We start from the raw sequence: 25,036 nt of genomic DNA, 5'->3' as shown, positions 1-25,036 counted from the left end.
CCCTCCTCCATGGCCTGACACCCTCCTCCAGGGCCTGACACCCTCCTCCAGCCTCTGACACCCTCCTCCATCCTCTGACACCCTCCTCCATCCTGTGACACCCTCCTCCAGGGCCTGACACCCTCTTCCAGCCTCTGACACCCTCCTCCAGCCTCTGACACCCTCCTCCATGGCCTGACACCCTCCTCCATGGCCTGACACCCTCCTCCATGGCCTGACACCCTCCTCCATGGCCTGACACCCTCCTCCATGGCCTGACACCCTCCTCCATGGCCTGACACCCTCCTCCATGGCCTGACACCCTCCTCCATGGCCTGACACCCTCCTCCATGGCCTGACACCCTCCTCCAGCCTCTGACACCCTCCTCCATGGCCTGACACCCTCCTCCAGCCTCTGACACCCTCCTCCATGGCCTGACACCCTCCTCCAGGGCCTGACACCCTCCTCCAGGGCCTGACACCCTCCTCCAGGGCCTGACACCCTCCTCCAGGGCCTGACACCCTCCTCCAGGGCCTGACACCCTCCTCCAGGGCCTGACACCCTCCTCCAGGGCCTGACACCCTCCTCCAGGGCCTGACACCCTCCTCCAGGGCCTGACACCCTCCTCCAGGGCCTGACACCCTCCTCCAGGGCCTGACACCCTCCTCCAGGGCCTGACACCCTCCTCCAGGGCCTGACACCCTCCTCCAGGGCCTGACACCCTCCTCCAGGGCCTGACACCCTCCTCCAGGGCCTGACACCCTCCTCCAGGGCCTGACACCCTCCTCCAGGGCCTGACACCCTCCTCCAGGGCCTGACACCCTCCTCCAGGGCCTGACACCCTCCTCCAGGGCCTGACACCCTCCTCCAGGGCCTGACACCCTCCTCCAGGGCCTGACACCCTCCTCCAGGGCCTGACACCCTCCTCCAGGGCCTGACACCCTCCTCCAGGGCCTGACACCCTCCTCCAGGGCCTGACACCCTCCTCCAGGGCCTGACACCCTCCTCCAGGGCCTGACACCCTCCTCCAGGGCCTGACACCCTCCTCCAGGGCCTGACACCCTCCTCCAGGGCCTGACACCCTCCCCCATGGCCTGACACCCTCCCCCATGGCCTGACACCCTCCTCCAGTGCCTGACACCCTCCTCCAGTGCCTGACACCCTCCTCCAGTGCCTGACACCCTCCTCCAGTGCCTGACACCCTCCTCCAGTGCCTGACACCCTCCTCCAGTGCCTGACACCCTCCTCCATGGCCTGACACCCTCCTCCATGGCCTGACACCCTCCTCCAGGGCCTGACACCCTCCTCCAGCCTCTGACACCCTCCTCCATCCTCTGACACCCTCCTCCATCCTGTGACACCCTCCTCCAGGGCCTGACACCCTCTTCCAGCCTCTGACACCCTCCTCCAGCCTCTGACACCCTCCTCCATGGCCTGACACCCTCCTCCAGCCTCTGACACCCTCCTCCATGGCCTGACACCCTCCTCCATGGCCTGACACCCTCCTCCAGCCTCTGACACCCTCCTCCAGGGCCTGACACCCTCCTCCAGGGCCTGACACCCTCCTCCAGGGCCTGACACCCTCCTCCAGGGCCTGACACCCTCCTCCAGCCTCTGACACCCTCCTCCATGGCCTGACACCCTCCTCCAGCCTCTGACACCATCCTCCATGGCCTGACACCCTCCTCCAGGGCCTGACACCCTCCTCCAGGGCCTGACACCCTCCTTCAGCCTCTGACACCCTCCTTCAGCCTCTGACACCCTCCTTCAGCCTCTGACACCCTCCTCCAGCCTCTGACACCCTCCTCCAGCCTCTGACACCCTCCTCCATGGCCTGACACCCTCCTCCAGGGCCTGACACCCTCCTCTAGCCTCTGACACCCTCCTTCAGCCTCTGACACCCTCCTCCATCCTGTGACACCCTCCTCCAGCCTCTGACACCCTCCTCCATGGCCTGACACCCTCCTCCATCCTGTGACACCCTCCTCCAGGGCCTGACACCCTCCTCCAGGGCCTGACACCCTGATCCAGCCTCTGACACCCTCCTCCATCCTGTGACACCCTCCTCCAGCCTCTGACACCCTCCTCCAGCCTCTGCCACCCTCCTCCATGGCCTGACACCCTCCTCCAGCCTCTGACACCCTCCTCCAGCCTCTGACACCCTCCTCCAGCCTCTGACACCCTCCTCCAGCCTCTGACACCCTCCTCCATACTGTGACACCCTCCTCCAGCCTCTGACACCCTCCTCCAGCCTCTGACACCCTCCTCCATGGCCTGACACCCTCCTCCAGGGCCTGACACCCTCCTCCAGCCTCTGACACCCTCCTCCAGCCTCTGACACCCTCCTGCAGCCTCTGACACCCTCCTCCATGGCCTGACACCCTCCTCCATGGCCTGACACCCTCCTCCAGCCTCTGACACCCTCCTCCATGGCCTGACACCCTCCTCCAGGGCCTGACACCCTCCTCCAGGGCCTGACACCCTCCTCCAGCCTCTGACACCCTCCTCCATGGCCTGACACCCTCCTCCAGCCTATGACACCCTCCTCCATGGCCTGACACCCTCCTCCAGCCTCTGACACCCTCCTCCAGCCTCTGACACCCTCCTCCAGTGCCTGACACCCTCCTCCATGGCCTGACACCCTCCTCCAGTGCCTGACACCCTCCTCCAGCCTCTGACACCCTCCTCCAGCCTCTGACACCCTCCTCCAGCCTCTGACACCCTCCTCCAGCCTCTGACACCCTCCTCCATGGCCTGACACCCTCCTCCAGCCTCTGACACCCTCCTCCATGGCCTGACACCCTCCTCCAGCCTCTGACACCCTCCTCCATGGCCTGACACCCTCCTCCAGTGCCTGACACCCTCCTCCAGTGCCTGACACCCTCCTCCAGTGCCTGACACCCTCCTCCAGTGCCTGACACCCTCCTCCAGCCTCTGACACCCTCCTCCAGCCTCTGACACCCTCCTCCAGCCTCTGACACCCTCCTCCAGCCTCTGACACCCTCCTCCAGCCTCTGACACCCTCCTCCAGCCTCTGACACCCTCCTCCATGGCCTGACACCCTCCTCCATGGCCTGACACCCTCCTCCAGCCTCTGACACCCTCCTCCAGCCTCTCACACCCTCCTCCAGCCTCTGACACCCTCCTCCATGGCCTGACACCCTCCTCCAGCCTCTGACACCCTCCTCCATGGCCTGACACCCTCCTCCAGCCTCTGACACCCTCCTCCAGGGCCTGACACCCTCCTCCAGGGCCTGACACCCTCCTCCAGGGCCTGACACCCTCCTCCAGGGCCTGACACCCTCCTCCAGGGCCTGACACCCTCCTCCAGGGCCTGACACCCTCCTCCAGGGCCTGACACCCTCCTCCAGCCTCTGACACCCTCCTCCATGGCCTGACACCCTCCTCCAGCCTCTGACACCCTCCTCCAGCCTCTGACACCCTCCTCCAGCCTCTGACACCCTCCTCCAGCCTCTGACACCCTCCTCCAGCCTCTGACACCCTCCTCCAGCCTCTGACACCCTCCTCCAGCCTCTGACACCCTCCTCCAGGGCCTGACACCCTCCTCCAGGGCCTGACACCCTCTTCCAGGGCCTGACACCCTCCTCCAGGGCCTGACACCCTCCTCCAGGGCCTGACACCCTCCTCCAGGGCCTGACACCCTCCTCCAGGGCCTGACACCCTCCTCCAGCCTCTGACACCCTCCTCCATGGCCTGACACCCTCCTCCAGCCTCTGACACCATCCTCCATGGCCTGACACCCTCCTCCAGGGCCTGACACCCTCCTCCAGGGCCTGACACCCTCCTTCAGCCTCTGACACCCTCCTTCAGCCTCTGACACCCTCCTTCAGCCTCTGACACCCTCCTCCAGCCTCTGACACCCTCCTCCAGCCTCTGACACCCTCCTCCATGGCCTGACACCCTCCTCCAGGGCCTGACACCCTCCTCTAGCCTCTGACACCCTCCTTCAGCCTCTGACACCCTCCTCCATCCTGTGACACCCTCCTCCAGCCTCTGACACCCTCCTCCATGGCCTGACACCCTCCTCCATCCTGTGACACCCTCCTCCAGGGCCTGACACCCTCCTCCAGGGCCTGACACCCTGATCCAGCCTCTGACACCCTCCTCCATCCTGTGACACCCTCCTCCAGCCTCTGACACCCTCCTCCAGCCTCTGCCACCCTCCTCCATGGCCTGACACCCTCCTCCAGCCTCTGACACCCTCCTCCAGCCTCTGACACCCTCCTCCAGCCTCTGACACCCTCCTCCAGCCTCTGACACCCTCCTCCATACTGTGACACCCTCCTCCAGCCTCTGACACCCTCCTCCAGCCTCTGACACCCTCCTCCATGGCCTGACACCCTCCTCCAGGGCCTGACACCCTCCTCCAGCCTCTGACACCCTCCTCCAGCCTCTGACACCCTCCTCCATGGCCTGACACCCTCCTCCAGGGCCTGACACCCTCCTCCAGGGCCTGACACCCTCCTCCAGCCTCTGACACCCTCCTCCATGGCCTGACACCCTCCTCCAGCCTCTGACACCCTCCTCCATGGCCTGACACCCTCCTCCAGCCTATGACACCCTCCTCCATGGCCTGACACCCTCCTCCAGCCTCTGACACCCTCCTCCAGCCTCTGACACCCTCCTCCAGTGCCTGACACCCTCCTCCATGGCCTGACACCCTCCTCCATGGCCTGACACCCTCCTCCAGCCTCTGACACCCTCCTCCAGCCTCTGACACCCTCCTCCAGCGCCTGACACCCTCCTCCAGCGCCTGACACCCTCCTCCAGGGCCTGACACCCTGCTCCAGCCTCTGACACCCTCCTCCATCCTCTGACACCCTCTTCCATCCTCTGACACCCTCCTCCATCCTCTGACACCCTCCTCCATGGCCTGACACCCTCCTCCATCCTCTGACACCCTCCTCCAGTGCCTGACACCCTCCTCCATCCTGTAACACCCTCCTCCAGCCTCTGACACCCTCCTCCAGTGCCTGACACCCTCCTCCAGTGCCTGACACCCTCCTCCAGTGCCTGACACCCTCCTCCAGCCTCTGACACCCTCCTCCAGCCTCTGACACCCTCCTCCAGCCTCTGACACCCTCCTCCAGCCTCTGACACCCTCCTCCAGCCTCTGACACCCTCCTCCAGCCTCTGACACCCTCCTCCAGCCTCTGACACCCTCCTCCATGGCCTGACACCCTCCTCCAGCCTCTGACACCCTCCTCCAGCCTCTCACACCCTCCTCCAGCCTCTGACACCCTCCTCCATGGCCTGACACCCTCCTCCAGCCTCTGACACCCTCCTCCATGGCCTGACACCCTCCTCCAGCCTCTGACACCCTCCTCCAGGGCCTGACACCCTCCTCCAGGGCCTGACACCCTCCTCCAGGGCCTGACACCCTCCTCCAGGGCCTGACACCCTCCTCCAGGGCCTGACACCCTCCTCCAGCCTCTGACACCCTCCTCCAGCCTCTGACACCCTCCTCCAGCCTCTGACACCCTCCTCCAGCCTCTGACACCCTCCTCCAGCCTCTGACACCCTCCTCCAGCCTCTGACACCCTCCTCCAGCCTCTGACACCCTCCTCCAGGGCCTGACACCCTCCTCCAGGGCCTGACACCCTCCTCCAGGGCCTGACACCCTCCTCCAGGGCCTGACACCCTCCTCCAGGGCCTGACACCCTCCTCCAGGGCCTGACACCCTCCTCCAGGGCCTGACACCCTCCTCCAGGGCCTGACACCCTCCTCCAGGGCCTGACACCCTCCTCCAGGGCCTGACACCCTCCTCCAGGGCCTGACACCCTCCTCCAGGGCCTGACACCCTCCTCCAGGGCCTGACACCCTCCTCCAGGGCCTGACACCCTCCTCCAGGGCCTGACACCCTCCTCCAGGGCCTGACACCCTCCTCCAGGGCCTGACACCCTCCTCCAGGGCCTGACACCCTCCTCCAGGGCCTGACACCCTCCTCCAGGGCCTGACACCCTCCTCCAGGGCCTGACACCCTCCTCCAGGGCCTGACACCCTCCTCCAGGGCCTGACACCCTCCTCCAGGGCCTGACACCCTCCTCCAGGGCCTGACACCCTCCTCCAGGGCCTGACACCCTCCTCCAGGGCCTGACACCCTCCTCCAGGGCCTGACACCCTCCTCCAGGGCCTGACACCCTCCTCCAGGGCCTGACACCCTCCTCCAGGGCCTGACACCCTCCTCCAGGGCCTGACACCCTCCTCCAGGGCCTGACACCCTCCTCCAGGGCCTGACACCCTCCTCCAGGGCCTGACACCCTCCTCCAGGGCCTGACACCCTCCTCCAGGGCCTGACACCCTCCTCCAGGGCCTGACACCCTCCTCCAGGGCCTGACACCCTCCTCCAGGGCCTGACACCCTCCTCCAGGGCCTGACACCCTCCTCCAGGGCCTGACACCCTCCTCCAGGGCCTGACACCCTCCTCCAGGGCCTGACACCCTCCTCCAGGGCCTGACACCCTCCTCCAGGGCCTGACACCCTCCTCCAGGGCCTGACACCCTCCTCCAGGGCCTGACACCCTCCTCCAGGGCCTGACACCCTCCTCCATCCTCTGACACCCTCCTCCATCCTGTGACACCCTCCTCCATCCTGTGACACCCTCCTCCAGGGCCTGACACCCTCCTCCAGCCTCTGACACCCTCCTCCATGGCCTGACACCCTCCTCCAGGGCCTGACACCCTCCTCCAGGGCCTGACACCCTCCTCCAGGGCCTGACACCCTCCTCCAGGGCCTGACACCCTCCTCCAGGGCCTGACACCCTCCTCCAGGGCCTGACACCCTCCTCCAGGGCCTGACACCCTCCTCCAGGGCCTGACACCCTCCTCCAGGGCCTGACACCCTCCTCCAGGGCCTGACACCCTCCTCCAGGGCCTGACACCCTCCTCCAGGGCCTGACACCCTCCTCCAGGGCCTGACACCCTCCTCCAGGGCCTGACACCCTCCTCCAGCCTCTGACACCCTCCTCCATGGCCTGACACCCTCCTCCAGCCTCTGACACCCTCCTCCATGGCCTGACACCCTCCTCCAGCCTCTGACACCCTCCTCCAGCCTCTGACACCCTCCTCCAGCCTCTGACACCCTCCTCCAGCCTCTGACACCCTCCTCCAGCCTCTGACACCCTCCTCCAGCCTCTGACACCCTCCTCCATGGCCTGACACCCTCCTCCATGGCCTGACACCCTCCTCCATGGCCTGACACCCTCCTCCATGGCCTGACACCCTCCTCCAGGGCCTGACACCCTCCTCCATGGCCTGACACCCTCCTCCAGCCTCTGACACCCTCCTCCATGGCCTGACACCCTCCTCCAGGGCCTGACACCCTCCTCCATGGCCTGACACCCTCCTCCAGCCTCTGACACCCTCCTCCAGGGCCTGACACCCTCCTCCAGGGCCTGACACCCTCCTCCAGGGCCTGACACCCTCCTCCAGGGCCTGACACCCTCCTCCAGCCTCTGACACCCTCCTTCAGCCTCTGACACCCTCCTCCAGGGCCTGACACCCTCCTCCAGGGCCTGACACCCTCCTCCAGGGCCTGACACCCTCCTCCAGGGCCTGACACCCTCCTCCAGGGCCTGACACCCTCCTCCAGGGCCTGACACCCTCCTCCAGGGCCTGACACCCTCCTCCAGGGCCTGACACCCTCCTCCAGGGCCTGACACCCTCCTCCAGGGCCTGACACCCTCCTCCAGGGCCTGACACCCTCCTCCAGGGCCTGACACCCTCCTCCAGGGCCTGACACCCTCCTCCAGGGCCTGACACCCTCCTCCAGGGCCTGACACCCTCCTCCAGGGCCTGACACCCTCCTCCAGGGCCTGACACCCTCCTCCAGGGCCTGACACCCTCCTCCAGGGCCTGACACCCTCCTCCAGGGCCTGACACCCTCCTCCAGGGCCTGACACCCTCCTCCAGGGCCTGACACCCTCCTCCAGGGCCTGACACCCTCCTCCAGGGCCTGACACCCTCCTCCAGGGCCTGACACCCTCCTCCAGGGCCTGACACCCTCCTCCAGGGCCTGACACCCTCCTCCAGGGCCTGACACCCTCCTCCAGGGCCTGACACCCTCCTCCAGGGCCTGACACCCTCCTCCAGGGCCTGACACCCTCCTCCAGGGCCTGACACCCTCCTCCAGGGCCTGACACCCTCCTCCAGGGCCTGACACCCTCCTCCAGGGCCTGACACCCTCCTCCAGCGCATGACACCCTCCTCCAGCGCCTGACACCCTCCTCCAGCGCCTGACACCCTCCTCCAGCGCCTGACACCCTCCTCCAGGGCCTGACACCCTCTTCCAGCCTCTGACACCCTCTTCCAGCCTCTGACACCCTCTTCCAGCCTCTGACACCCTCCTCCAGCCTCTGACACCCTCCTCCAGCCTCTGACACCCTCCTCCAGCCTCTGACACCCTCCTCCATACTGTGACACCCTCCTCCAGCCTCTGACACCCTCCTCCAGCCTCTGACACCCTCCTCCATGGCCTGACACCCTCCTCCAGGGCCTGACACCCTCCTCCAGCCTCTGACACCCTCCTCCAGCCTCTGACACCCTCCTGCAGCCTCTGACACCCTCCTCCATGGCCTGACACCCTCCTCCATGGCCTGACACCCTCCTCCAGCCTATGACACCCTCCTCCAGACTCTGACACCCTCCTCCATGGCCTGACACCCTCCTCCATGGCCTGACACCCTCCTCCAGGGCCTGACACCCTCCTCCAGGGCCTGACACCCTCCTCCAGCCTCTGACACCCTCCTCCATGGCCTGACACCCTCCTCCAGCCTCTGACACCCTCCTCCATGGCCTGACACCCTCCTCCAGCCTATGACACCCTCCTCCATGGCCTGACACCCTCCTCCAGCCTCTGACACCCTCCTCCAGCCTCTGACACCCTCCTCCAGTGCCTGACACCCTCCTCCATGGCCTGACACCCTCCTCCAGCCTCTGACACCCTCCTCCAGCCTCTGACACCCTCCTCCAGCGCCTGACACCCTCCTCCAGCGCCTGACACCCTCCTCCAGGGCCTGACACCCTGCTCCAGCCTCTGACACCCTCCTCCATCCTCTGACACCCTCTTCCATCCTCTGACACCCTCCTCCATCCTCTGACACCCTCCTCCATGGCCTGACACCCTCCTCCATCCTCTGACACCCTCCTCCAGTGCCTGACACCCTCCTCCATCCTGTAACACCCTCCTCCAGCCTCTGACACCCTCCTCCATGGCCTGACACCCTCCTCCAGTGCCTGACACCCTCCTCCAGTGCCTGACACCCTCCTCCAGCCTCTGACACCCTCCTCCAGCCTCTGACACCCTCCTCCAGCCTCTGACACCCTCCTCCAGCCTCTGACACCCTCCTCCATGGCCTGACACCCTCCTCCAGCCTCTGACACCCTCCTCCATGGCCTGACACCCTCCTCCAGCCTCTGACACCCTCCTCCATGGCCTGACACCCTCCTCCAGTGCCTGACACCCTCCTCCAGTGCCTGACACCCTCCTCCAGTGCCTGACACCCTCCTCCAGCCTCTGACACCCTCCTCCAGCCTCTGACACCCTCCTCCAGCCTCTGACACCCTCCTCCAGCCTCTGACACCCTCCTCCAGCCTCTGACACCCTCCTCCAGCCTCTGACACCCTCCTCCATGGCCTGACACCCTCCTCCAGCCTCTGACACCCTCCTCCAGCCTCTCACACCCTCCTCCAGCCTCTGACACCCTCCTCCATGGCCTGACACCCTCCTCCAGCCTCTGACACCCTCCTCCATGGCCTGACACCCTCCTCCAGCCTCTGACACCCTCCTCCAGGGCCTGACACCCTCCTCCAGGGCCTGACACCCTCCTCCAGGGCCTGACACCCTCCTCCAGGGCCTGACACCCTCCTCCAGGGCCTGACACCCTCCTCCAGCCTCTGACACCCTCCTCCATGGCCTGACACCCTCCTCCAGCCTCTGACACCCTCCTCCATGGCCTGACACCCTCCTCCAGCCTCTGACACCCTCCTCCAGCCTCTGACACCCTCCTCCAGCCTCTGACACCCTCCTCCAGCCTCTGACACCCTCCTCCAGCCTCTGACACCCTCCTCCAGCCTCTGACACCCTCCTCCAGGGCCTGACACCCTCCTCCAGGGCCTGACACCCTCTTCCAGGGCCTGACACCCTCCTCCAGGGCCTGACACCCTCCTCCAGGGCCTGACACCCTCCTCCAGGGCCTGACACCCTCCTCCAGGGCCTGACACCCTCCTCCAGGGCCTGACACCCACCTCCAGGGCCTGACACCCTCCTCCAGGGCCTGACACCCTCCTCCAGGGCTTGACACCCTCCTCCAGGGCCTGACACCCTCCTCCAGGGCCTGACACCCTCCTCCAGGGCCTGACACCCTCCTCCAGGGCCTGACACCCTCCTCCAGGGCCTGACACCCTCCTCCAGGGCCTGACACCCTCCTCCAGGGCCTGACACCCTCCTCCAGGGCCTGACACCCTCCTCCAGGGCCTGACACCCTCCCCCATGGCCTGACACCCTCCCCCATGGCCTGACACCCTCCCCCATGGCCTGACACCCTCCCCCATGGCCTGACACCCTCCTCCAGTGCCTGACACCCTCCTCCATGGCCTGACACCCTCCTCCATGGCCTGACACCCTCCTCCAGGGCCTGACACCCTCCTCCAGCCTCTGACACCCTCCTCCATCCTCTGACACCCTCCTCCATCCTGTGACACCCTCCTCCAGGGCCTGACACCCTCTTCCAGCCTCTGACACCCTCCTCCAGCCTCTGACACCCTCCTCCATGGCCTGACACCCTCCTCCAGCCTCTGACACCCTCCTCCATGGCCTGACACCCTCCTCCATGGCCTGACACCCTCCTCCAGCCTCTGACACCCTCCTCCAGGGCCTGACACCCTCCTCCAGGGCCTGACACCCTCCTCCAGGGCCTGACACCCTCCTCCAGCCTCTGACACCCTCCTCCATGGCCTGACACCCTCCTCCAGCCTCTGACACCATCCTCCATGGCCTGACACCCTCCTCCAGGGCCTGACACCCTCCTCCAGGGCCTGACACCCTCCTTCAGCCTCTGACACCCTCCTTCAGCCTCTGACACCCTCCTTCAGCCTCTGACACCCTCCTCCAGCCTCTGACACCCTCCTCCAGCCTCTGACACCCTCCTCCAGCCTCTGACACCCTCCTCCATGGCCTGACACCCTCCTCCAGGGCCTGACACCCTCCTCCAGCCTCTGACACCCTCCTTCAGCCTCTGACACCCTCCTCCAGGGCCTGACACCCTCCTCCAGGGCCTGACACCCTCCTCCAGGGCCTGACACCCTCCTCCAGGGCCTGACACCCTCCTCCAGCCTCTGACACCCTCTTCCATGGCCTGACACCCTCCTCCATGGCCTGACACCCTCCTCCAGGGCCTGACACCCTCCTCCAGGGCCTGACACCCTCCTTCAGCCTCTGACACCCTCCTCCATGGCCTGACACCCTCCTCCATGGCCTGACACCCTCCTCCATGGCCTGACACCCTCCTCCATGGCCTGACACCCTCCTCCATGGCCTGACACCCTCCTCCATGGCCTGACACCCTCCTCCATGGCCTGACACCCTCCTCCATGGCCTGACACCCTCCTCCAGGGCCTGACACCCTCTTCCATGGCCTGACACCCTCCTCCAGCCTCTGACACCCTCCTCCATGGCCTGACACCCTCCTCCAGCCTCTGACACCCTCCTCCAGGGCCTGACACCCTCCTCCAGGGCCTGACACCCTCCTCCAGCCTCTGACACCCTCCTCCATGGCCTGACACCCTCCTCCAGCCTCTGACACCCTCCTCCAGGGCCTGACACCCTCCTCCAGGGCCTGACACCCTCCTCCAGGGCCTGACACCCTCCTCCAGGGCCTGACACCCTCCTCCAGGGCCTGACACCCTCCTCCAGGGCCTGACACCCTCCTCCAGGGCCTGACACCCTCCTCCAGGGCCTGACACCCTCCTCCAGGGCCTGACACCCTCCTCCAGGGCCTGACACCCTCCTCCAGGGCCTGACACCCTCCTCCAGGGCCTGACACCCTCCTCCAGGGCCTGACACCCTCCTCCAGGGCCTGACACCCTCCTCCAGGGCCTGACACCCTCCTCCAGCCTCTGACACCCTCTTCCATGGCCTGACACCCTCCTCCAGGGCCTGGCACCCTCCTCCAGCCTCTGACACCCTCCTCCATGGCCTGACACCCTCCTCCATGGCCTGACACCCTCCTCCATGGCCTGACACCCTCCTCCATGGCCTGACACCCTCCTCCAGGGCCTGACACCCTCCTCCATGGCCTGACACCCTCCTCCAGGGCCTGACACCCTCCTCCAGGGCCTGACACCCTCCTTCAGCCTCTGACACCCTCCTCCATGGCCTGACACCCTCCTCCATGGCCTGACACCCTCCTCCATGGCCTGACACCCTCCTCCATGGCCTGACACCCTCCTCCATGGCCTGACACCCTCCTCCATGGCCTGACACCCTCCTCCATGGCCTGACACCCTCCTCCATGGCCTGACACCCTCCTCCATGGCCTGACACCCTCCTCCATGGCCTGACACCCTCCTCCATGGCCTGACACCCTCCTCCATGGCCTGACACCCTCCTCCATGGCCTGACACCCTCCTCCATGGCCTGACACCCTCCTCCAGCCTCTGACACCCTCCTCCATGGCCTGACACCCTCCTCCAGCCTCTGACACCCTCCTCCATGGCCTGACACCCTCCTCCATGGCCTGACACCCTCCTCCAGGGCCTGACACCCTCCTCCAGGGCCTGACACCCTCCTCCAGGGCCTGACACCCTCCTCCAGGGCCTGACACCCTCCTCCAGGGCCTGACACCCTCCTCCAGGGCCTGACACCCTCCTCCAGGGCCTGACACCCTCCTCCAGGGCCTGACACCCTCCTCCAGGGCCTGACACCCTCCTCCAGGGCCTGACACCCTCCTCCAGGGCCTGACACCCTCCTCCAGGGCCTGACACCCTCCTCCAGGGCCTGACACCCTCCTCCAGGGCCTGACACCCTCCTCCAGGGCCTGACACCCTCCTCCAGGGCCTGACACCCTCCTCCAGGGCCTGACACCCTCCTCCAGGGCCTGACACCCTCCTCCAGGGCCTGACACCCTCCTCCAGGGCCTGACACCCTCCTCCAGGGCCTGACACCCTCCTCCAGGGCCTGACACCCTCCTCCAGGGCCTGACACCCTCCTCCAGGGCCTGACACCCTCCTCCAGGGCCTGACACCCTCCTCCAGGGCCTGACACCCTCCTCCAGGGCCTGACACCCTCCTCCAGGGCCTGACACCCTCCTCCAGGGCCTGACACCCTCCTCCAGGGCCTGACACCCTCCTCCAGGGCCTGACACCCTCCCCCATGGCCTGACACCCTCCCCCATGGCCTGACACCCTCCTCCAGTGCCTGACACCCTCCTCCAGTGCCTGACACCCTCCTCCAGTGCCTGACACCCTCCTCCAGTGCCTGACACCCTCCTCCAGTGCCTGACACCCTCCTCCAGTGCCTGACACCCTCCTCCAGTGCCTGACACCCTCCTCCATGGCCTGACACCCTCCTCCATGGCCTGACACCCTCCTCCAGGGCCTGACACCCTCCTCCAGCCTCTGACACCCTCCTCCATCCTCTGACACCCTCCTCCATCCTGTGACACCCTCCTCCAGGGCCTGACACCCTCTTCCAGCCTCTGACACCCTCCTCCAGCCTCTGACACCCTCCTCCATGGCCTGACACCCTCCTCCAGCCTCTGACACCCTCCTCCATGGCCTGACACCCTCCTCCATGGCCTGACACCCTCCTCCAGCCTCTGACACCCTCCTCCAGGGCCTGACACCCTCCTCCAGGGCCTGACACCCTCCTCCAGGGCCTGACACCCTCCTCCAGGGCCTGACACCCTCCTCCAGCCTCTGACACCCTCCTCCATGGCCTGACACCCTCCTCCAGCCTCTGACACCATCCTCCATGGCCTGACACCCTCCTCCAGGGCCTGACACCCTCCTCCAGGGCCTGACACCCTCCTTCAGCCTCTGACACCCTCCTTCAGCCTCTGACACCCTCCTTCAGCCTCTGACACCCTCCTCCAGCCTCTGACACCCTCCTCCAGCCTCTGACACCCTCCTCCATGGCCTGACACCCTCCTCCAGGGCCTGACACCCTCCTCCAGGGCCTGACACCCTCCTTCAGCCTCTGACACCCTCCTTCAGCCTCTGACACCCTCCTTCAGCCTCTGACACCCTCCTCCATCCTGTGACACCCTCCTCCAGCCTCTGACACCCTCCTCCATGGCCTGACACCCTCCTCCATGGCCTGACACCCTCCTCCAGCCTATGACACCCTCCTCCAGACTCTGACACCCTCCTCCATGGCCTGACACCCTCCTCCAGGGCCTGACACCCTCCTCCAGGGCCTGACACCCTCCTCCAGCCTCTGACACCCTCCTCCATGGCCTGACACCCTCCTCCAGCCTCTGACACCCTCCTCCATGGCCTGACACCCTCCTCCAGCCTATGACACCCTCCTCCATGGCCTGACACCCTCCTCCAGCCTCTGACACCCTCCTCCAGCCTCTGACACCCTCCTCCAGTGCCTGACACCCTCCTCCATGGCCTGACACCCTCCTCCAGCCTCTGACACCCTCCTCCAGCCTCTGACACCCTCCTCCAGCGCCTGACACCCTCCTCCAGCGCCTGACACCCTCCTCCAGGGCCTGACACCCTGCTCCAGCCTCTGACACCCTCCTCCATCCTCTGACACCCTCTTCCATCCTCTGACACCCTCCTCCATGGCCTGACACCCTCCTCCATCCTCTGACACCCTCCTCCAGTGCCTGACACCCTCCTCCATCCTGTAACACCCTCCTCCAGCCTCTGACACCCTCCTCCAGTGCCTGACACCCTCCTCCAGTGCCTGACACCCTCCTCCAGTGCCTGACACCCTCCTCCAGCCTCTGACACCCTCCTCCAGCCTCTGACACCCTCCTCCAGCCTCTGACACCCTCCTCCAGCCTCTGACACCCTCCTCCATGGCCTGACACCCTCCTCCAGCCTCTGACACCCTCCTCCATGGCCTGACACCCTCCTCCAGCCTCTGACACCCTCCTCCATGGCCTGACACCCTCCTCCAGTGCCTGACACCCTCCTCCAGTGCCTGACACCCTCCTCCAGTGCCTGACACCCTCCTCCAGTGCCTGACACCCTCCTCCAGCCTCTGACACCCTCCTCCAGCCTCTGACACCCTCCTCCAGCCTCTGACACCCTCCTCCAGCCTCTGACACCCTCCTCCAGCCTCTGACACCCTCCTCCAGCCTCTGACACCCTCCTCCAGCCTCTGACACCCTCCTCCATGGCCTGACACCCTCCTCCAGCCTCTGACACCCTCCTCCAGCCTCTCACACCCTCCTCCAGCCTCTGACACCCTCCTCCATGGCCTGACACCCTCCTCCAGCCTCTGACACCCTCCTCCATGGCCTGACACCCTCCTCCAGCCTCTGACACCCTCCTCCAGGGCCTGACACCCTCCTCCAGGGCCTGACACCCTCCTCCAGGGCCTGACACCCTCCTCCAGGGCCTGACACCCTCCTCCAGGGCCTGACACCCTCCTCCAGGGCCTGACACCCTCCTCCAGCCTCTGACACCCTCCTCCATGGCCTGACACCCTCCTCCAGCCTCTGACACCCTCCTCCAGCCTCTGACACCCTCCTCCAGCCTCTGACACCCTCCTCCAGCCTCTGACACCCTCCTCCAGCCTCTGACACCCTCCTCCAGCCTCTGACACCCTCCTCCAGCCTCTGACACCCTCCTCCAGGGCCTGACACCCTCCTCCAGGGCCTGACACCCTCTTCCAGGGCCTGACACCCTCCTCCAGGGCCTGACACCCTCCTCCAGGGCCTGACACCCTCCTCCAGGGCCTGACACCCTCCTCCAGGGCCTGACACCCTCCTCCAGCCTCTGACACCCTCCTCCATGGCCTGACACCCTCCTCCAGCCTCTGACACCATCCTCCATGGCCTGACACCCTCCTCCAGGGCCTGACACCCTCCTCCAGGGCCTGACACCCTCCTTCAGCCTCTGACACCCTCCTTCAGCCTCTGACACCCTCCTTCAGCCTCTGACACCCTCCTCCAGCCTCTGACACCCTCCTCCAGCCTCTGACACCCTCCTCCATGGCCTGACACCCTCCTCCAGGGCCTGACACCCTCCTCTAGCCTCTGACACCCTCCTTCAGCCTCTGACACCCTCCTCCATCCTGTGACACCCTCCTCCAGCCTCTGACACCCTCCTCCATGGCCTGACACCCTCCTCCATCCTGTGACACCCTCCTCCAGGGCCTGACACCCTCCTCCAGGGCCTGACACCCTGATCCAGCCTCTGACACCCTCCTCCATCCTGTGACACCCTCCTCCAGCCTCTGACACCCTCCTCCAGCCTCTGCCACCCTCCTCCATGGCCTGACACCCTCCTCCAGCCTCTGACACCCTCCTCCAGCCTCTGACACCCTCCTCCAGCCTCTGACACCCTCCTCCAGCCTCTGACACCCTCCTCCATACTGTGACACCCTCCTCCAGCCTCTGACACCCTCCTCCAGCCTCTGACACCCTCCTCCATGGCCTGACACCCTCCTCCAGGGCCTGACACCCTCCTCCAGCCTCTGACACCCTCCTGCAGCCTCTGACACCCTCCTCCATGGCCTGACACCCTCCTCCATGGCCTGACACCCTCCTCCAGCCTATGACACCCTCCTCCAGACTCTGACACCCTCCTCCATGGCCTGACACCCTCCTCCAGGGCCTGACACCCTCCTCCAGGGCCTGACACCCTCCTCCAGCCTCTGACACCCTCCTCCATGGCCTGACACCCTCCTCCAGCCTCTGACACCCTCCTCCATGGCCTGACACCCTCCTCCAGCCTATGACACCCTCCTCCATGGCCTGACACCCTCCTCCAGCCTCTGACACCCTCCTCCAGCCTCTGACACCCTCCTCCAGTGCCTGACACCCTCCTCCATGGCCTGACACCCTCCTCCAGCCTCTGACACCCTCCTCCAGCCTCTGACACCCTCCTCCAGCGCCTGACACCCTCCTCCAGCGCCTGACACCCTCCTCCAGGGCCTGACACCCTGCTCCAGCCTCTGACACCCTCCTCCATCCTCTGACACCCTCTTCCATCCTCTGACACCCTCCTCCATCCTCTGACACCCTCCTCCATGGCCTGACACCCTCCTCCATCCTCTGACACCCTCCTCCAGTGCCTGACACCCTCCTCCATCCTGTAACACCCTCCTCCAGCCTCTGACACCCTCCTCCAGTGCCTGACACCCTCCTCCAGTGCCTGACACCCTCCTCCAGTGCCTGACACCCTCCTCCAGCCTCTGACACCCTCCTCCAGCCTCTGACACCCTCCTCCAGCCTCTGACACCCTCCTCCAGCCTCTGACACCCTCCTCCATGGCCTGACACCCTCCTCCAGCCTCTGACACCCTCCTCCATGGCCTGACACCCTCCTCCAGCCTCTGACACCCTCCTCCATGGCCTGACACCCTCCTCCAGTGCCTGACACCCTCCTCCAGTGCCTGACACCCTCCTCCAGTGCCTGACACCCTCCTCCAGTGCCTGACACCCTCCTCCAGCCTCTGACACCCTCCTCCAGCCTCTGACACCCTCCTCCAGCCTCTGACACCCTCCTCCAGCCTCTGACACCCTCCTCCAGCCTCTGACACCCTCCTCCAGCCTCTGACACCCTCCTCCAGCCTCTGACACCCTCCTCCATGGCCTGACACCCTCCTCCAGCCTCTGACACCCTCCTCCAGCCTCTCACACCCTCCTCCAGCCTCTGACACCCTCCTCCATGGCCTGACACCCTCCTCCAGCCTCTGACACCCTCCTCCATGGCCTGACACCCTCCTCCAGCCTCTGACACCCTCCTCCAGGGCCTGACACCCTCCTCCAGGGCCTGACACCCTCCTCCAGGGCCTGACACCCTCCTCCAGGGCCTGACACCCTCCTCCAGGGCCTGACACCCTCCTCCAGGGCCTGACACCCTCCTCCAGCCTCTGACACCCTCCTCCATGGCCTGACACCCTCCTCCAGCCTCTGACACCCTCCTCCAGCCTCTGACACCCTCCTCCAGCCTCTGACACCCTCCTCCAGCCTCTGACACCCTCCTCCAGCCTCTGACACCCTCCTCCAGCCTCTGACACCCTCCTCCAGGGCCTGACACCCTCCTCCAGGGCCTGACACCCTCTTCCAGGGCCTGACACCCTCCTCCAGGGCCTGACACCCTCCTCCAGGGCCTGACACCCTCCTCCAGGGCCTGACACCCTCCTCCAGGGCCTGACACCCTCCTCCAGGGCCTGACACCCTCCTCCAGGGCCTGACACCCTCCTCCAGGGCCTGACACCCTCCTCCAGGGCCTGACACCCTCCTCCAGGGCCTGACACCCTCCTCCAGGGCCTGACACCCTCCTCCAGGGCCTGACACCCTCCTCCAGGGCCTGACACCCTCCTCCAGGGCCTGACACCCTCCTCCAGGGCCTGACACCCTCCTCCAGGGCCTGACACCCTCCTCCAGGGCCTGACACCCTCCTCCAGGGCCTGACACCCTCCTCCAGGGCCTGACACCCTCCCCCATGGCCTGACACCCTCCCCCATGGCCTGACACCCTCCTCCAGTGCCTGACACCCTCCTCCAGTGCCTGACACCCTCCTCCAGTGCCTGACACCCTCCTCCAGTGCCTGACACCCTCCTCCAGTGCCTGACACCCTCCTCCAGTGCCTGACACCCTCCTCCATGGCCTGACACCCTCCTCCATGGCCTGACACCCTCCTCCATGGCCTGACACCCTCCTCCAGGGCCTGACACCCTCCTCCAGCCTCTGACACCCTCCTCCATCCTCTGACACCCTCCTCCATCCTGTGACACCCTCCTCCAGCCTCTGACACCCTCCTTCAGCCTCTGACACCCTCCTCCATCCTGTGACACCCTCCTCCAGGGCCTGACACCCTCTTCCAGCCTCTGACACCCTCCTCCAGCCTCTGACACCCTCCTCCATGGCCTGACACCCTCCTCCAGCCTCTGACACCCTCCTCCATGGCCTGACACCCTCCTCCATGGCCTGACACCCTCCTCCAGCCTCTGACACCCTCCTCCAGGGCCTGACACCCTCCTCCAGGGCCTGACACCCTCCTCCAGGGCCTGACACCCTCCTCCAGCCTCTGACACCCTCCTCCATGGCCTGACACCCTCCTCCAGCCTCTGACACCATCCTCCATGGCCTGACACCCTCCTCCAGGGCCTGACACCCTCCTCCAGGGCCTGACACCCTCCTTCAGCCTCTGACACCCTCCTTCAGCCTCTGACACCCTCCTTCAGCCTCTGACACCCTCCTCCAGCCTCTGACACCCTCCTCCAGCCTCTGACACCCTCCTCCATGGCCTGACACCCTCCTCCAGCCTCTGACACCCTCCTTCAGCCTCTGACACCCTCCTCCATCCTGTGACACCCTCCTCCAGCCTCTGACACCCTCCTCCATGGCCTGACACCCTCCTCCATCCTGTGACACCCTCCTCCAGGGCCTGACACCCTCCTCCAGGGCCTGACACCCTGATCCAGCCTCTGACACCCTCCTCCATCCTGTGACACCCTCCTCCAGCCTCTGACACCCTCCTCCAGCCTCTGCCACCCTCCTCCATGGCCTGACACCCTCCTCCAGCCTCTGACACCCTCCTCCAGCCTCTGACACCCTCCTCCAGCCTCTGACACCCTCCTCCAGCCTCTGACACCCTCCTCCATACTGTGACACCCTCCTCCAGCCTCTGACACCCTCCTCCAGCCTCTGACACCCTCCTCCATGGCCTGACACCCTCCTCCAGGGCCTGACACCCTCCTCCAGCCTCTGACACCCTCCTCCAGCCTCTGACACCCTCCTGCAGCCTCTGACACCCTCCTCCATGGCCTGACACCCTCCTCCATGGCCTGACACCCTCCTCCAGCCTATGACACCCTCCTCCAGACTCTGACACCCTCCTCCATGGCCTGACACCCTCCTCCAGGGCCTGACACCCTCCTCCAGGGCCTGACACCCTCCTCCAGCCTCTGACACCCTCCTCCATGGCCTGACACCCTCCTCCAGCCTCTGACACCCTCCTCCATGGCCTGACACCCTCCTCCAGCCTATGACACCCTCCTCCATGGCCTGACACCCTCCTCCAGCCTCTGACACCCTCCTCCAGCCTCTGACACCCTCCTCCAGTGCCTGACACCCTCCTCCATGGCCTGACACCCTCCTCCAGCCTCTGACACCCTCCTCCAGCCTCTGACACCCTCCTCCAGCGCCTGACACCCTCCTCCAGCGCCTGACACCCTCCTCCAGGGCCTGACACCCTGCTCCAGCCTCTGACACCCTCCTCCATCCTCTGACACCCTCCTCCATCCTCTGACACCCTCCTCCATGGCCTGACACCCTCCTCCATCCTGTAACACCCTCCTCCAGCCTCTGACACCCTCCTCCATGGCCTGACACCCTCCTCCAGTGCCTGACACCCTCCTCCAGTGCCTGACACCCTCCTCCAGCCTCTGACACCCTCCTCCAGCCTCTGACACCCTCCTCCAGCCTCTGACACCCTCCTCCAGCCTCTGACACCCTCCTCCAGCCTCTGACACCCTCCTCCATGGCCTGACACCCTCCTCCAGCCTCTGACACCCTCCTCCATGGCCTGACACCCTCCTCCAGCCTCTGACACCCTCCTCCATGGCCTGACACCCTCCTCCAGTGCCTGACACCCTCCTCCAGTGCCTGACACCCTCCTCCAGTGCCTGACACCCTCCTCCAGTGCCTGACACCCTCCTCCAGCCTCTGACACCCTCCTCCAGCCTCTGACACCCTCCTCCAGCCTCTGACACCCTCCTCCAGCCTCTGACACCCTCCTCCAGCCTCTGACACCCTCCTCCATGGCCTGACACCCTCCTCCAGCCTCTGACACCCTCCTCCAGGGCCTGACACCCTCCTCCAGCCTCTGACACCCTCCTCCATGGCCTGACACCCTCCTCCAGCCTCTGACACCCTCCTCCATGGCCTGACACCCTCCTCCAGCCTCTGACACCCTCCTCCAGGGCCTGACACCCTCCTCCAGGGCCTGACACCCTCCTCCAGGGCCTGACACCCTCCTCCAGGGCCTGACACCCTCCTCCAGCCTCTGACACCCTCCTCCATGGCCTGACACCCTCCTCCAGCCTCTGACACCCTCCTCCAGCCTCTGACACCCTCCTCCAGCCTCTGACACCCTCCTCCAGCCTCTGACACCCTCCTCCAGCCTCTGACACCCTCCTCCAGCCTCTGACACCCTCCTCCAGCCTCTGACACCCTCCTCCAGCCTCTGACACCCTCCTCCAGGGCCTGACACCCTCCTCCAGGGCCTGACACCCTCCTCCAGGGCCTGACACCCTCCTCCAGGGCCTGACACCCTCCTCCAGGGCCTGACACCCTCCTCCAGGGCCTGACACCCTCCTCCAGGGCCTGACACCCTCCTCCAGGGCCTGACACCCTCCTCCAGGGCCTGACACCCTCCTCCAGGGCCTGACACCCTCCTCCAGGGCCTGACACCCTCCTCCAGGGCCTGACACCCTCCTCCAGGGCCTGACACCCTCCTCCAGGGCCTGACACCCTCCTCCAGGGCCTGACACCCTCCTCCAGGGCCTGACACCCTCCTCCAGGGCCTGACACCCTCCTCCAGGGCCTGACACCCTCCTCCAGGGCCTGACACCCTCCTCCAGGGCCTGACACCCTCCTCCAGGGCCTGACACCCTCCTCCAGGGCCTGACACCCTCCTCCAGGGCCTGACACCCTCCTCCAGCCCCCTTTTCAGTACTATAATCCCAACCTCACGCCATTTACTTTTTATAGTATTCTGCATTGTGCAATATGTTTTTAATTAGATTTTTTTCTTTCCACAGGTTGAAAGCAGAGCTTGGAATTTGTTTCATTTTAAAGCAGTTTTTTTTCTTATTGTTTTTTGTGATAAATGTATTTTGCCTCGGTCTCATCAATTTTTCCACAAATAAAAAGTTTAACATGATTTTGTTTGCCTCTCTAGTATATTGGTGGGGTAAAGTGTTGATTGAATATATTCAGATGCCGAATATGTCCAAATAGGTCTATTAGTACCGATTATAAATGGTTATAGTGGGGGATATCTGGGAAAGACCCTCACACACCTTCAGCAGTGGCACTTGTCGGGCTGTCTTCACCCTGCCAATGGTAACTCATTGTGTCCCGTACGCGGGGGATGCTAGGTGTCCAGCACCACAGAACCCAGCCACATTGTGTCGTCACCACCCTCCTGCTATGATGGCATTGGGCCCTCATCACTATGTGTTAATATATGTGCAGCGCTATCGGATTGTGCTATAAGTGAAATAAAATGTGTTCACCATTACTTCCATAGCGCTGTACATATATCACCAACACTCAGAGACCATAGATTACGAGCCCTATCAGTATGTTTCTATAGCATATAAACAGCTACTATATAGACTGCATATGCACTATATGTACACACGCTATTAGTCCAGGGTCACACTTGTGTGTGCAATGTGAGAAACGCATCAATACCCGGCACTCATGATTGGAGTATATATTTATATGCAGCTGAATGCTACTTTTCTGAGTTTCGGCAGCAGTGCCGGGTATTGATGCCAGAGACTCATGCGAGTTTCTTGTATTGCACACGCAAATGTGACCCTGGCCTCACACCCATGCATTCGCTTTTCTGTACCTATATACCCAAACACACACTGTATGCATCAAATACACTCTGCATGCATATATACACACTGATGCTCTCCTCTGTATTATACACACACACTATACGTGCATTAAGAATAATCATTTTAACATGGGCACCACAGACTATAAAAAAATCTGTCACATATGTGCAACCAGCGCTAAGGTTGGGAAGAGGAAAAATGAAACGAACAAAAAAAAAGTCAAATTCCCTGGGGAGCAGGGGGACAAGTGATGTTGCTGTGTGCTTTCGGGGAAGAAAGCCCACGGTTTCCCCTTTAAAAAGACACCAAAAGTGCGTCGCTGAGACTTGTGGTTCCGGAGAAACGAGGCCGGGACCGTGAGCTCCCCCTTTCGATGAAAATCACGCGGTGTGGTCTGGGTAAGAAACGTGACATATAGATTTTCTTACCCGGACCAAACCCTGCCAGTGAAAAAAATATTTCAAAGTCCGAAATGAATGGGATTCCTCATAGGGAGATAAACGCTTGTATCTCCGTGGTTGACTGACATATGCACTAGATATGTCAGGTGGTGAGGGCACAGACTCTCCCACAAATGATAAAAGACCCCCCTTGACCGGCTGAGACTTGGGATTCCAGGGATATTGGCCCCAAACGGGGACCCCCCCATCAAAACGCTTCCGATGCATGTCTATGAGAAAAAACATGCCAAAACTCCGGGGGTCACCGCTCTACGGTCGTAGGTCTGCTTTTGCACCCGAAACCCTCTAATAAGCTTTAAAACAGGCTGTAGAGAGAAAAGGAGCATGAACTGACGCACGGCCATTGAAAACATGCTCATAAGGAGGTTGCGGCGACCGCACACAATTGCGTAGGCGCCCGCTGCAACCCACAGTTCGGTAGAAGAGTGCCTACACACATCATACAGGATGATTTGATGGAAAAAAAACAATGAAAACCTTACCGTGTGAGTGTCCAGAAACGTGGGGGAATCCTGGCCATATGTGGTCCCTATCGGAAAAATGTATGGAGCCTTCTCAAACTGTTCCTCTTTAGTGTTAACGGGACATACTGTGTATATATATATATATATATATATATATATATATATATATATATATATATATATATATATATATATATATATATATATATGTGTGACCTACTTGACATTACATACATACAAGCGTAGGAGTGTCCAGGAAGGTGTGGGGGAATCCTGGCCCTACGTGGTCCCTATGGGAAAAATGAATGGAGCCTTCTCAAACTGTTCCTCTTTAGTGTTAACGGGACATACTGTATATATATGTCACCTACTTAACATTACATATATTACACACATACAAGTGTTTGTTTTTTACACCGTAAAGCAACTCTTTAATTGGCAGCGGACAGTCACATATAGCTGTCCGTTAAACAACTCAGCGAAGCGTATTTTGGCGCCACAAAAAAAACACGACAATGTATGCTTTTGCACCCGAAACCATCTAATAAGCTTTAAAACGGGATGTAGAGAGAAAAGGAGCATGAATCGACGCACGGCCATTGATAACATGCTCATAAGGAGGTTGCGGTGAACGCCTGCAATTGCGCAGGCGTCCGCTGCAACCCACAGTTCGGTAGAAGAGTACCTACACACATGATACAGGATGATTTGATGGAAAAAAAAAACATTGAAAACCTTACCGTGTGAGCGTAGGAGTGTCCAGGAAGGTGTGGGGGAATCCTGTCCATACGTGGTCCCTATCGGAAAAATGTATGGAGCTTTCTCAAATGGGATTCCCCATAGGGAGATAAACGCTTATATCTCTGTGGTTGACTGACATATGCACTAGATATTTCAGGTGGTGGGAGCACAGACTCTCCCACAAATTTTATGACCTGCCTCGACCGGCTGAGACTTGGTATTCCAGAGATATTGGCCCCAAACGGGGACCCCCCCCCCCCCTCCATAAAATCGCTTCCAATGCATGTCTATGAGAAAAACATGCCAAAACTCCGGGGGTCACCGCTCTGCGGTCGTAGGTCCTGCGCAAAAGTTCTTTTCGGAGAAGAAAGCCCAGGCTTTCCCCTTTAAAAAGACACCAAAAGCGCGTCGCTGAGACTTGCGGTTCCAGAGGAATAAGGCCGGGACCGTGAGCTCCCCCTTCAATTAAAATGACACCGTCGTTTTCTGGGTAAGAAACGGGGACCTAGCCGACTCTTACCCGGATCTCACTCTGCCAGTGGTAAAAATATTTGAAAGTCCTAAATGAATGGGTTTCCTCATAGGGAGACAAACGTTTTTATCTCC

At 63.4% G+C, this 25,036-nt stretch overlaps 1 long non-coding RNA gene across 1 annotated transcript in view; it reads left to right on the top strand.

The window, feature by feature from the left end:
- Positions 1-22,073, top strand: part of LOC138637355 (uncharacterized) — a 33,705-nt gene extending 11,632 nt beyond the window's left edge. The window contains exon 3 of the long non-coding RNA XR_011312386.1: positions 21,952-22,073. This is a non-coding gene — a long non-coding RNA (uncharacterized lncRNA). The remainder of the gene's footprint in view (positions 1-21,951) is intronic.
- Positions 22,074-25,036: the final 2,963 nt, after the last annotated feature.

This window comes from Ranitomeya imitator, chromosome 1, assembly GCF_032444005.1.
Source record: "Ranitomeya imitator isolate aRanImi1 chromosome 1, aRanImi1.pri, whole genome shotgun sequence".
In the NCBI taxonomy this organism is placed as follows: domain Eukaryota; kingdom Metazoa; phylum Chordata; class Amphibia; order Anura; family Dendrobatidae; genus Ranitomeya; species Ranitomeya imitator.
Note: the sequence above shows the minus strand (reverse complement) of the source record. Positions and strands in the feature narration are given on the sequence as shown.